This window comes from Nomascus leucogenys, chromosome 5 (genome assembly GCF_006542625.1).
Source record: "Nomascus leucogenys isolate Asia chromosome 5, Asia_NLE_v1, whole genome shotgun sequence".
Taxonomy (NCBI): Eukaryota; Metazoa; Chordata; class Mammalia; order Primates; family Hylobatidae; genus Nomascus; species Nomascus leucogenys.
Window position 1 is genome coordinate 134,272,570 of NC_044385.1, and position 10,729 is coordinate 134,283,298.

The window sequence follows — 10,729 nt, forward strand, 5'->3', positions numbered from 1 at the left end:
GACTATGGGGTTTTCTAGATATATAGGATCATGTCATCTGAAAAGAGGGATAGTTTGACTTCCTCTTTTCCTATTTGAATGCACTTTATTTCTTTCTCTTGCCTAATTGCCCTGGCAAGAACTTCCAATACTATGTTGAACAGGAGTGGAAAGAGAGGGCATCCTTGTCTTGTGCCAGTTTTCAAGGGGAATGCTTCCAGCTTTTTCCTATTCAGTATGATGTTGGCTGTGGGTTTGTCATATATGGCTGTTACTATTTTGAGGTATTTTTCCTCCAGTACCTAGTTTATTGAGTGTTTTAAACATGAATGGATGTTGAATTTTATTGAAAGCCTTTTCTGCATCTATTGAGATAATCATGTGGTTTTTGTCTCTAGTTCTGTTTATATGAGGAATCACATTTATTGATTGGTGTATGTTGAGACAACGTTGCATCCTGAGGCTGAAGCCCACTGGATTTTGGTGGATTACCTTTTTGATATGCTGCTGGATTCAGTTTGCCAGTATTTTGTTGAAGATTTTTCCATGAATGTTCACCAAGAATATTGGCCTGAAGTTTTCTGTTTTGTTGTGTCTCTGGCAGGTTTTGATATCAGAATGATAGTGGCCTCATAGGATGAGCTAGGGAAGCATCCTCCCCTCCTCCTCAATTGTTTGTCATAATTTTAGTAGGAATGGTACCCACTCTTCTTTGTACATCTGCTAGAATTCAGCTGTGAATCCTTCTGGTCCTGGACTTATTTTTGGTTGGTAGGCTATTTATTACTTATTCAATTTCAGTGTTCATTATTGGTCTGTTCAGGAAATCAACAGTTTTCTTTGTTCAGTTTTGGGAGAATGTTTGTGTCCAGGAATTTATCCATCTCTTCTAGGTTTTCTAGTCTGTGTGCATAGAGGTGTTTGTAGTAGTTTCTGATGGTTATTTTTATTTCTATGGGGTCAGTGGTAGCATCCCTTTCATAATTTCTAATTGTGTTTATTTGGCACTTTTCTCTCTTCTTCTTTATTAGTCTAGCTACTGACCTATCTGTCTTATTAACTTTTTCAAACAAACAACTCCTGGATTCATTGATCTTTTAAGTCATTTTTTTTGTATCTCAATTTCCTTCAGTTCAGCTCTGAGTTTGCTTATTTCTTGTCTTCTGCTAGCTTTGGGATTGATTTGTTCTTACTTCTCTAATTCTTTCAGTTGTGATGTTAAGTTGCTAATTAGAGATCTTTCTACTTTTTGATGTGGGCATTTAGTGCTATACATTTTCCTCTTAACAATGCCTTACTTGTGTCCTAGAGATTCTGGTATGTTGTATCTTTGTTCTCATTAGTTTCAAAGAACGTCTTGATTTCTGCCATAATTTCATTATTTACTCAAATGTCATTCAGAATATTTGCTTAATTTCTATGTAATTGCATGGTTTGAGTGATTTTCTTAATCTTGACTTATATTTTTATTGTGTTATGGTCCAAGTGTGTGTTTGCAATGATTTCAGTTGTTTGATTGTAGAGTATGTGCCATGTGGCAATGAGAAGAATGTATATTCTACTGGTTTGGGGTGGAGAGTTCTGTAGAGGTCTATCAGATTCATTTGGTCCAATGTTGAGTTCAGGTCCTAAATATCTTTGTAAATTTTCTGCCTTGACAATCTGTCTCATACTGTCAGTGAAGTGTTGAAGTCTCCCAATATTATTGTGTGGGAGTCTACATCTCTTTGTATGTCTCTAAGAACTTGCTTTATGAATCTTGGTGCTCCTGTGTTGGGTGTATATATATTTAGGATAGTTAGATCTTCTTGTTGAATTGAGCCCTTCACCATTGTGTAATGCCTTTTTTTGTCTCTTTTGGTCTTTGTTGATATAAAGTCTGTTTTGTCTGAAATTAAGATTGGAATTCCTGATTTTTTATTATTTCCATTTGCTTGGTAGATTTTCCTCCATCCCTTTATTTTGAGCCTATGGGTGTCATTACATGTAAGTTGGGTCTCTTGAAGACAGCACAACATTGCATCTTGCTTCTTTATCTAGCTCACCACACTGTACCTTTTAAGTGGAACATTTAGCCCATTTGCATCCAAGGTTAGTATTGACATGTGTGGATTTGATTACACCATTGTGTTCTTAGCTGGTTATTATGCTGGCTTATTCATTTGGTTGCTTTAGTGTCACTGGTCTATGTAATTAAGTTTTTATATTAGCTGCTAGTGGTCTTTCCTTTCTCTACTTAGTGCTCCTTTCAAGATCTCTTGTAAGGCAGGTATGGTGGTAATTAACTCCCTCATTATTTGCTTATAAAAAGAATAATATTTTAATGGCAGTTACACTATTCTAGTTTATATAAGAGAATGAAATCTAACTTATATGAAGAAAAATAAAAGAAAATAAAAATAAAAATTAATCCAAAAATACCTTTCAGACCAATTTTTTATAAATAGTAAACAAAATTCTATTAGTAGATAGAATTGAGCAATACTTTTAAACATTAATAAAACTTGACAAAATTGAGGTGAACTGAATAACGCAAGAATTTTTTGGAATTAGGGAATATATTAGTCCATTGTCACACTACTATGAGGAAATACCCGAGACTGGGTAATCCACAAACAAAACACTCACAATTCTGCATGACTGAGAAGCCCTCAGGAAACTTATAATCATGGCAGAAGGCATCTTTTCACAAGGTGGCAAGAGAGAGAACGATTGCTGAGCGAAGGAAGAAGCCCCTTATAAAATCATCAGATCTTATGACAACTCACTATCACAAGAACAACATGGGGGAAACTGACCCATGATGCAATTGTCTTGACCTGGTCCCATGCTTGACACATGGGGATTATTACAATCCAAGGAGAGATTTGGGTGGGACACAGAGCCAAACCATATCAGGGAATATATTAATATAATTCATCATATTCATAGCCTTATAGTAAAAAATAAATGATCTTCATTCATACTGAAGTAGTATTCTAAAGTTCAAAATATTCTTTGTAAAAATGGGTAATGATAAAATAGAAGTAGATATGTTTTTAATACAATATACAATAAGATTAAAAGCAACAGTTGCAAATTTAAATTAAACATTAAATACATCAGGAAAAGGCTAAATGTACTATTTAAACTTGTTCAGAGTACTATTTAACACTGTTCTGGTCACTATCACTGCAGTCTGATGGGAGAAAAATTAGAAGCATAGAGTTATAAAAAAGAGGTAGAATTATTATTATTCTGAGACAACATAATTTCATTACTGAAAAGCAGAAAAACAAATTATGATAAGTAGAAATCAGTAAATGCGCTAAGTGAAAACAATAATATTCAGAAATTAATAGCCTTCATTAACACAAAAAAAACTTTTTCAAGACAAAAGTCAAGTTAAGGTCCTATTTAAAATAGCAAACAACAACAAAACCAAAGAATGAACTTAAAAATAGTGAAGAAAACTTAAAAATATAAAGAAAAAAACTTTTTTAATATAATTCTTATTTATTTATTTTTTGAGACGTAGTCTTGCTCTAAAGCCCAGACTGGAGTGCCTTGGCGAGATCTCGGCTCACTGCAAGCTCTGCCTCCTGGATTCACGCCATTCTCCTGCCTCAGCCTCCCGAGTAGCTGGGACTACAGGCGCCCGCCATCACGTCCAGCTAATTTTTTGTATTTTTAGTAGAGACGGGGTTTCACCGTGTTAGCCAGGTTGGTCTCGATCTCCTGACCTCGTGATCCACCCACCTCGGCCTCCCAAAGTGCTGGGATTACAGGCGTGAGCTACCGCGCCCGGCCAGAAAAATTTTAATGTTTTGAACAGATACAACAGGGTAAATGTTCCTAACACATAAAAAGTGCAGATAAATCAATAAAAATACCAACATCCCCATAGAAACATGGATAAGAGCTGAAAATCTAGACAGAGTTTTTGAAAAAGGGAGACACACTATTCTTTAACATAGGAAAACTTCAATTTTTCTTGTTACATAAGAAGTGTAAAATGAAACCATAGTGAGATACTGGGTTTATTTAACGTTCAAATTAGTAAGCTTTTGAAGTTTGATGTATTTTTCCCAAAATTTGGAAATACTGTTTATAAAATGATATTCACTTAAACTATATTGTTTTTAATAACAAAAACCCGGGAACTTGCCCATTAGAATCGAAAGAACTTTCTTGTTTGTTGTACTGCTATATAATAAATCATTGTATGGATTTCAAAACATTTAATTTAATGTATCTGGTCATATTGAAAGAAAGTAGTCATTGATTCTTATTTCATTGAGTTTTTCTTTAATCAAAAATTGTTGGAAAATTGGTCAAATGCTTGTATATTTGATTTCTATTTTTTAATATCCTGTATTGAAATCATCTTGCTTTGAAAGAGATGTTGATAGAAATCTTGTTCTGGCCAGGTGCTTTGTATTAAGGTAAAACATTGACATTTTCTTATATAAAATGAAGCCGGTTAGATTTTCTATCATTACTAGGATCATTTTAGAAACTTAAATTTTTCCAATAATGTATTAAATATTTATTTCATCCAGTATAAACATATATTAGTAACACATTAAGAAAATTCTTCTACTGTGATTTTTTAAACTTATTCTGGGGTTTTTCCTGCTATCCTATTTTTTTCTTTCTTCAGTACTTAATAGTTTTAACCTGATTTTTAAAAATTAAATTAGGTAGAAGTGCTATGTTTTGTGAATGAATTTTTCAAAAATTCAGCTTTTAGATTTATTTATTCTTCCCATTTATTCTGCATTAGAAAATAGAGATAATTCACTAGATAACTCATTAAATTTTATCAATATCTATTCTTGCATTCTGATATCCTTTCCTTTATTTTACTGCTCATTCTCCAAAATTTTGAGTCAAATATATAATTGGTTAATGTTACATATATTTGCTTTATATAAAATGTTATGTAAAATATATGTATATTATAATTGTGTGTGTATATATAATATGTATAGGCATTTTCATACGAACTTTTCAAAGAATACTTGAGCTTCACAAAGGTCTCCATATATAATGGTAATTTTATTATTAAGTTAAACAACTCTCATACCACAATATTTTTTTCTATTTAAAATTTTCTCACAGAATTATTTTCTGATTTTATTGTTACTTTTTCACACTAGAGAATAATGCCAGTACTACTTCTATTTTACAAGAGTTTGTGGTTTTCTTTTAGTTAAGTTTATGGTGAATGTTGTTTTGACCAAAGAAAATCACAAGAACAGTCTAGATTTAAGCTGTGAAAATCATACATTTCAAATATTTTGTCCACTTTTTGGCTGTGTCAATTAGGAGGATAAATCTTGTTTTCATTACTCCATTTTTGCCAGAAGTGGAAGCCTCATCAGAATACTTCAATTTAAGAGAATTAGCTAATTGATTACAGTATCTCCAGCAAGAAAAAAATAAATCAACATGCTACTAAAATAAAGTTGACAAATATAGCAGCAAAATGTTTAAATCTAGAGACCAAAAACCTGGATCTTGATGTAAGTTACAATTTTGTAAAGTCATATTTTCTAATCGTTACCAGATTGATTCTCAGAACAGAGCTCCTGATTGAAATGTAGACCACATCCCCTTGTGAAAGAATCATGTGACACAGCCAAAGTACACTTTATAAATAGTCTTTGAAGCATTGATCAAAAGAGGTGTGGATTCACTTAGTGGGGAAGGGAACCATCTAGGCATTCCAGAGACATGAGACACTGGCTAGAGCCAGTGCACTGGCTCCAGGTAAACAAAGGCACCCCTGTGGTATGACAGTCACAGTGGAGCACAAAGGTGGTGTATTAGTCCACTTTCATACTGCTGTAAAAACTGTCTGAGACTGGGTAATTTATAAAGGAAAAAGGCTTCATTGCCTCACAGTTCAGTATTGCTGGGGAGGCCTCAGGAAACTTACAATCATGGCAGAAGATGAAGGGGAAGCAAGGCACCTTCCTCACAAGGTGGCAGGGAGAAGTGCCGAGCGAAGGGGGAAGAGCCTCTAATAAACCATCAGACCTCATGAGCACTCACTCACTAACATGAGAACAGCATGGGGGAACCACTCCCATGATTCAGTTACCTCCACCTGGTCTCTCCCTTGACACCTGGGAATTATGGGGATCACAATTCAAGATAAGATTCGGGTGGGGACACAAAGCCTAACCATACCAGGTGGTCAGGTGATGAGTGGAGTTTTGGCAGAGGTTTGGATCACAGTGTTTATTTCCTCAGTTCCTAAATATAATTTGAGTAGCTGTACTTAGTAACTGACAGAACCCCCATACTGGCTCTCTGAACCAAGGAGTGAAGACTGTCACAGTAGGGAGAGAAAAGTCAACTCCATGAAGTGACTCTGCTCTAAGTATTGTGCACAGAAAGCAGTACTGTGTCTCTGGACAAACCACAGAGATTGTGACCACAATCAAGGGTTAAAAATGCAAGAATGGTGATTCATCTCAGAATTCTATTTAACTTTCCTGCTTTCCTTTGCAGGAAATAATGATCTTAGAGATTCTAACTGTACGTATAATTAAAGTAACCAGAGATTATTCCAATATTAGTTGTTTCAGATGTGGTATCTTAATGGAGAAAGTCAGTATAGGTCCTTAACCTTGCATTTAATCTGGAAAATATTCATTTTCCCCCTGACTAATTTACAGGAATCCACAGAATCAGCCCTAGGCTAGGCTGTAAAAGTTTTCACCACAGAGCATTTCACTGCTCTACTTCATTAATGATGTCACGTTAATTGAACCTGATGAGCAGGAATTAAAGAAGGCTTGAAATGCCTTAGTAGAAAACATAAATGCCATTGTGGAGGTGGGAATAAACCCTGTGAAAATTCAAAATCCCAGCAGCTTGTAGAAATGTGAGTATCCAGGCATCTGAGGTATATTTAATCTACCCCTCTGTCTTAGTCCATTTGGGGCACTATAACAAAATACTGTAAACTGAGGAGCTTATCAACAATAGAAATTTATTTCTCCAAGTTCTGGAGGCTGGGAAGTCTAAGATAAAGACACTGGCAGCATCAGCACCTGATTAGGGCTTGGTTTCTGATTCATAGGTGGCATTGTCTTGCTGTGTTTTTACATAGCACAAAGACAACAGCATGCTCCCTTGGGCCTCTTTTATAAGGACACTAATTCCATTTATGAAGGTTATGTCCTCATGACCTAATCAATTCCCAAAGACTCATCTCCCAGTACATCACACTGGGGGTTAAGATTTCAACATATGCATTTTGGAGGTGGAGGACACAAACATTCACATCATAGCACCCTCCAAAGTGGAAGATAAGGTACTCCATGTTGCATCTCCTGTTACTAAAATGTGGCACATTATAGGTAGATTTAAAAAAAAATTGTAGGCAACATATAATATGTTCTGGGAGCCCACCCAATCAATTTGCCGTTTATCTTTTTAGGCTGCAATTTTGAGTGAAACATAGAACAAGAAAAGGCTCTGCATTAGGCCCAGGTTGGTAAAGCTTCTTTTATATCTGGGCCTTGAAACCCACAATATCCCATGGTAACTGAAGCACTTATGGCAAATGGGATTCTCTTCAGAGCCTCCAGCAAACTCCAATAGGATAGGATCATACCAGCACAGACTCCTAGATGTTTGGCAAAACAGTCATCTACTTTTTTGCATATACCCATGTTCCTGAGTTCTACTAGAGGTTCAATGCATGTCCCATAGGACTTTAAGTAACTGTTGCCTATCATGAGAGGATGATACCATGAGACTCGGTATATTCAACAGCAATCCATCATCATATGGAAATAGTATTAACGAGACCAGGCTTGAGCAGATCTAGGAGGTCCAAATAAGTGTGCATGAACTTCTGGCTTGAATGTATTTCTCCTCACTTTCCATCTAGACATGTGGCCTTGTGTGGATTTCCATATGAGCATCTGACTGAGGAATAAAAATGTGCACCTCTGCAGAATAGTGAACACTCAATGTGATGTAGACTGCTGCACATTATAGCCCTCTCAATAATGTACCTGAAAAGTAATGGTGAGGGCAAATCTTCCCAGTGGGCAGAATTTCTAGCTGCATAGTTAATTGTTCATTTTCTGTGGATTGAAAAGTGGCAAGAGTTATGACTCCGTATTGATTCGTGGTCAATGGCTATTGGCTGAATAGTTAGCAATTTAGGAAGAACAAAATTTCATGACTGTCATGAGGAAATATGGGAAAGGTGTATGTCAATGGACCTGCCAGATGAAGTACAGAGTGGGAAGACTGTTCATCAGAGGGCATTTGTCTACTCAGGTGTAAAAAAAACAAAAATGCCCAGGAGCTCTCACCCATCTTCTGTCCCCAGCCACCCAGTATGTAACCAATGGGCCAAAGTACAAAATGTCTATAATGGCAGAAATGGGTACTATTTATAGACTCCATACATTGATTCACCCTCACTGAGGCTGCTCTGAAGACCGCCACTGTTCTGTTCAATAGTTAATGGGCCAACAGCAGAGACGAATTTTCTTGGTCCCCAATATAACCTCATGCCTAGAAGGGCTAGCCACTCATTTTTTAGCAGGTTGATTATTTTGGACTTTCCAGCAATTAGAAGGTAGAATTTTGTCCTCATTGGAATAAACTTGTATTGTGGAGATGGGTTAACATTCCCTATATTTAATGCTTATGCCAATACCAACATCTAGTGGATGTACAAAAGGCCTTATTAATTGCCCTGGTATAGCATCGACTGTTGCTTCTGATGAAGGAATACATTCATAGCAAAGAAGTACGGCAATAGGTTAAGACCCTGAAATTATCCAGTCTTACCTTGTATCCCATTATTAGTAGGAGCTATCCTGATTGCCCACTGAGAACTCTGTTTTATCACCAGTTGAGAAATCACATCTGAAAAGTTTGAATTACTGTCTTACAAAATGTGACACATGATTTAATAAGAGATTAATATATGGTGCCATGCTCTCTTTTTTGTTTAATCACCAAAAATTTATGTAATTATTTCCCTCTATTACATTTCCATTCACTAAATAACTATGCATTCCATTCCATTGTTGAAATATCTATGCATTTTATGCTTTTCTGACTATACTCTGATTAAGACAATATTTCCCCATGTAATTTTGATTTGCATTTCTCATAATCAATAATGTTGACCAATTTTTATATACCTGTTTGTCACTTGTATATCTTCTTTTGATAAATGTCTATTCAGATCTCTTGCCCATTTTTAAATAGAATCATTATATTTATTCCTATAGAGTTGTTTGTGCTTCATATATATTTTGATTTCTAATTGCTTGTCAGAAAATATTTTCTCCCATTCTGTGAGTTGTCTCTTCACTTTGTTGATTGTTTTCTTTGCTGTGCAGATTTTTTTGTTGTTGTTGTTGTTTGTTTTGTTTTGTTTTTGAGACAAGGTCTCACTCTTTTTGCCCAGGCTGGAGTACAATGGCACAATCTCGGCTCCCTGAAACCTTCGCCTCTCAGGTTTAAGCAACGCTCCCGCATCAGCCTACCAAGTAGCTGGAATTACAGGTGCCCGCCACCACCTTGGCTAATTTTTGTGTTTTTAATAGAGACTGGCTTTCACCATGTTGGCCAGGCTGGTCTCGAACTCTTGACCTCAAGTGATCTGCCTACATCGGCCTCCCAAAGTGCTGGGATTATAGGTGTGAGCCACCACACCCGGCCTGCTGTGCAGAAGCTTTTTAACTTGATGTGAATTCATTTGTCATTTTTTACTTTGGTTGCCTGTGCTTGTAGGGTATTACTCAAGAACTCTTTGCCTACTCCAGTGTCCTAGAGAGTTTTCTCAACATTTTCTTTTATGTTTCATAGTGTCAGGTCTTAGATTTTAGTCTTTAATCCATTTTAATTTGACTTTTGTATATGGTGAGAGATAGGGGTCTAGTTTCATTCTTCTGCCTATGGAAATCCAGGTTTTCTAGTACCATTTATTGAAGAGACTGTCCTCCTCCCAATGCATGTTCTCGGCACTTTTGTCTAAAATGAGATCACTCTAGATGCATAGATTTGTTTCTGAGTTCTCTGTGCTATTCCACTGGTCCGTCTGATTTTATGCTAGTACCATGCTATTTTGGTTACTATAGCTTTGTAGTATAATTTGAAGTCAAGTAATATAATTTCTCCAATTTTGTTCCTTTTGCTCAGGATGGCTTTGGCTATTCTGTATCTTTTGTGGTTCCATATAAATTTTAGGATTTTTTTTCTATTTCTTTGAAGAATGTCAATGGCATTTTTATAGGGATTGCATTAAATCTGTACATTTCTTTGGGTAGTATGGACATTTTAACAATATTAATTCTTCTAATTAATGAACATAGAATATCTTTCCATTTTTTGTATCCTCTTCAGTTTGTTGCATCAAGGTTTTATAGTGGAGATCTTTCACTTCTTTTCATTGTAGAGATATTTCACTTCTTAGGTTAAGATTATTAATAGATATTTTATTTTATTTATAGCAGTTGTTAATGAATATTATTTTTATTTCTTTTTCAAATTGTTCACTGTTGGCATATACACATTTACTAATTTTTATATGTCAATTTGGTATCCTGCAACTTTACTGATTTTTTTCTCAGTTCCTATAGTTTTTTAATTGAGTCCTTAGATTTATGAAAATATAAAATCATATCATTTGGAAGAAAGGATAATTTGACTTCTTCCTATCTAATTTGCATGCCCTTTGTCTCACTGCTCCAGCATCTTGTCTTATTGCTCTAGCATCTTG